The following is a 4686-nucleotide window of genomic DNA, read 5'->3' on the forward strand; positions in this document are numbered from 1 at the left end:
AATTCTATTAAACACTTATTATAATTACTAGTAAAATTAGATTAAATGTAACTGGTTTGTTTGATGCACTTGTTATGCATCAGAGAGTTGGACAATGACAAAGGAGGATAGAAGGAGAATTGATGCCTTTGAGCTGTGATGCTGGAGAAGAGTACTGAGAGTACCATGGACCGCTAGGAAAACAAACAGATTTGTCCTGGAAAGGGTTAAACCGGGCCATTCCTTGGAGGCAGGATTCTGAGGCTTCGTCTGACATACTTTGGACATGTTGTAAGGAGGGACTCATCCTTGGAGAGGGACGTCATGCTTGGGAGGGTAGAGGGACAGAGCAGGAGGGGAAGGCCCTCTATGAGGTGGATTGATTCAGTGACTGGGATAATCGGGATGGGAGTGTCAGAGACAGTGCGACTGGCACAGGACAGAGCAGAGTTTAGGGCTATTGTACATAGGGTCACTATGAGTCACAAGCGACTCGATGGCACATAACAACAACAGGTTTGATTAAGAATACTAGAGCTGTGCTCGCTTTGGCAGCACATATACTAAAATTGGAACGATACAGAGAAGATTAGCATGGCCCCTGCGCAAGGATGACACGCAAATTCGTGAAGCGTTCCATATTTTCGACCCTGAAATGAACCAGTCTGTAATGAAGGCTAACTCCTAACTCCTTTCACCTACAAGTTTCATCTTTGGATACAAAGCTAAGTGGATAGTCCTTACGGAGGGACTGTTTTAAAAAAAGAAAAAGAATACTAGAGCTAAAAAAAGATTCTTCGTCAATAAGCTCTCTGTCAACCCAACAAAAATTTGTAAGCACTTTCTCTGGGGCAGGCACAGAGAATTAACAAAACCTCACTTCTACTTAGAAGCAAAGGTGGTGAGATTTTCATCTCACATACTTCAGGCATGTTATCAGAAGGGTCCTCAAAGGGAGCTCCGGTGACCTAGTGGCAAAAAGGTGCACTACAATCCCAAAGGCACGTGGTTCGAATCTACCAGATGCTCTGCTGGAGAAGGAGGAGCAATCCACTCCTGTGCCAGTCAGTTCCGATGTGACGGCACACAACAACCACCAAAAAAAAAGAAGGGGCCTCAAAGGGCATTGTGCTTCAAAAGTAGAGGGTAACAAAAGAGAAGAATCGCAAGGAGATGACCATAGCAATGGTTACAGCATGGTGGACAGTGTGACGATGGCACAGGTTGCGGCCAGCTTTCCATTTATCGGCCATAAATTCACTATGATTTGGGGCCAATCTGATAGCACCTAACAACAACATCAAGAAGGCAAAGATTCTTGCCACAAGGCCATGAGAGATGGAGAACAGATTGAGAATGTTAACAATTTCAGCTTGCTTGGAAGAGTGCAAGGGCAGAGAGAGTAAGGAAGACCCTAGAGGAGATAGACTGACACAGTAACTGGGATCTGGGGGCAGGCGTATCACAGTCAGGAGAGAGCAGGGTTCACAGCTGTTGTGCTCAGGGCCTCTGTGATGGCACGTAACAACGACAGCTCTACTCATGGAGACTCTGCAACTGACACCTGAGTATGAGGAATGAGAACTTGCAGTTGTCATAGTCAAAGGCAGAGCCAAGACCAGAACCAAGCACCGAAACATCATTCTTTCAGCACTCTTACTCCACTTGCTTTTGAAATGACTGTTTTCTCTCATCTGATAAAAATGCCCTGAAGGTTAGTCAAGCACTTGGGGTTGGAGTGGATGCATTCTCAGGAGGTCCCAAATCTACCTACCACCTGCCAGGGGCACTGATGTCCTCTCTTGATATTTCTGGTGACACTATGACCGTCATCTTTTGATCTAGCGATCTTATTGCTAAAGCACAAAACCAATATTGACACAAAGGAAACACTTACTGCAGGAACAAATAACTTTTTTTTTAAGCAGGAGAACCATACTACATATTTTTAATGATGTCCTCAACTCTTAAAACACTGACTTTACCAAAGGTGTTTACAGAAGTATAAAACATACATCATATTCTCAGCTCTGCAACGTAGTAGCTGGGAAATTACCTTTCTGAGGCTCAGGTTTTTCTTTGGCAAATAAAGGTTCTAGTTCAAGATGAACCCTGGTGGCCCAGTAGTAAGTTGTGTTCACAACCCTAAGGTATGCGGTTCAAATCTACCAGCTGCTCCTCAGGATAAAGTTGGACAATCTCTTCGTGTGCGAGAGTGAGGAAAAAACCTGCTGGAGGGGGAGTATGTATTGATTCTGCCTTGACGGCGCACAACACGTCAAGACGGGGAACCTGACACTTAATCTGTCCACTTCTCTGTGTGTCCCTGACCCAACTGCCATCTCTTCCCCAACAATCACTTTATAAGTGGTCTCCTTAGTTCTACTGTTCCTTGATACTCTGTTCTCTTTATGACAACTAGAGTGATAATTTTAAAACATCATAGGATGGATTTTTTTTTGCCAAAAACTCATATTTGATTATAAAGAGTAATGATGTCAGTCTAAGGACTAAGGTGTGCTAGATCCAGACCATGGTCTTCACAATTACTTGCTACCTGGATAAGGATGACAGAGAAGAACTGATACTTTTGAGTTGTCGTGCTGGAGAAGAGTATTGAACATACCATGGACAGCCAAGAAAACAAATCTGTCTTGGAGAGGATAAAACCAAGTTCCTCCTTGGAGGCAAGGATTTTGAAGCTCCATCTCACATATTTGGGGCATGTGGACAGGACAGGACTCACATACTGTGGGCACGAGGCCAAGAGGCACTAGTCTTCAAAGAAGGACATCATGCTTGGAAGGGTGGAGCTACAGCGCAGGAGAGGAAGACCCTGGGTGAGACGGACTGACACAGTGACTGGGGTGACTGGGATAGGTGTGTCAGAGTCAGTGAGACTGGCTCAGGACAGGGCAGGGCTCAGCGCTATTGTACATAAGGTCACTATAAGTCGCGAATAACTCAGTGGCACCTAATACCAACAGCAACAACAGATCTAACAACTTACAGAACAAGCAAAAGAGGAACATGTTAGGAACATCACTGAAATCCATTGCTGTGGAGTCTGTTCTGCCTTCCAGCAGCCCTGGAGGACAGTGCAGAACTGCATTCGCAGGTTCCCAAGACTGCAGTCCCTATGGAAGCAGATTGCCACGTCTTTCTCCCGTGCAACAGGTGGTTATTAGACCTTCACCTGGCTGGTCGCTTCACCGTCAGATCCCAGTTCATGTATCTACTTCTTCCTTAGCACAGCTTCCCCATCCACCTCATCTAATGAGTCCTTCTCCGCCATGCCCAGGCATTCTGTCCCTTTATTTCCACAGGATGTCAGTAAATAAAACAACCTCAAATATGTAGCAAGGAGACACTGCATGGTTCAAAATTGGGAAGGGTGTACCCCAGGGATGTGTCCTATCTCCATACCATTTCAATCTATATGCAGAACAGATTATCCGGGAGGCTGGGCTCTGTGAGGAGAAATGTGGCATCAGGATTGGAGGAAGACTCATCAACAATCTGCATTATGTAGATGACACAACCCTGCCAGCTGAAACTGAGGAAGACCTGAAGCGCTTGCTGCAGAAGACCTAGGACTGTAGCCTTCAATATGGATTGAAGCTCAACATCAAGAAAACAAAAATTCTCACCACTGGGCCAACTGGCAAGCATCATAATAGATGGTGAAGAGATTGAGATTGTTAACAGCTGTAGTTTGCTTGGCTCTACAATGAACATTCTTGGGACTAGCAGCCAAGAAATTAAAAGACAAATTGCACTGGGAAAGTCTGCTGTCAGAGAACTCCCCAGTGTACTGAAAAGCAACAATGTCAGTCTGGAGACAAAGGTGCACCTGATCCAGGCCATAGTCTTTGCAATTACTTGTTATACATCAGAAAGCTGGACAATAACTAGGTGTGGGAAGCCAAATTTCATACTAAATATTTATAACAAACCAAATGCTGTATCAGGATATGAAGGAGGTACAGATACAGCTGGAATTCAGCCTGAATCACTAAGGCAAACCTTAAATGTTTACAGAGGTAGGCACTAAGGCAAACCTTAAGTGTTTACACGATTCTTGTATCTGCTAACCCCTCCCTCCTGAGTCAAGCATAAGGTTTTCAATAGAAAGAGCTTAGCTTCATTTGCATTGAATTCTCTTTGTGATTTGCTTCCTGGCAACTTTCAATAAAGGCCCAGGGACGTGGAGTTTCCTCTGGCACTTCAGCACTTCAGTTGTTAGAGAACTGTTTGCCTCCTGCTTTGCCTCTTTGCACTTAAACATGCTTGGTGTTCTGTCTCATTATCAATACTTACTAAGATACTTTACCCTCGGTCTGCAACATTCTGGCACCCAAACAGGGACGAGGTGGGAGTCTCTCTCCCATTCTCCCTCTCTTTCTCTTTTGTGTGCAGACATCAGGAAACGGAAAGGGATTTCACTCAGGGTAAGTGAAACTTTTGGGAAAATTAAAGGCAGGGTCATAAAGAAATCCTCAAACCCTGAATTTTGTTAGAAATCTGGGGGTAGAAGTAGAAAAGATTTTATGAGGTTTTTCTTCACTCCTTGAAGGAGAAATTCAGGGAGAAAAGTAGTAGAAATTTCATGGGAACTTTCTCTCACCCTCTGAAATAAATGCATTAAAAATCAGAGGTGGAATTGATAAGGAGTCATGGGGAATAGTCCATCCTCTGAAGCTCAGT

This window comes from Elephantulus edwardii, unplaced genomic scaffold (genome assembly GCF_000299155.1).
Source record: "Elephantulus edwardii isolate Elephantulus edwardi_28Jun2011 unplaced genomic scaffold, EleEdw1.0 scaffold00048, whole genome shotgun sequence".
Taxonomy (NCBI): Eukaryota; Metazoa; Chordata; class Mammalia; order Macroscelidea; family Macroscelididae; genus Elephantulus; species Elephantulus edwardii.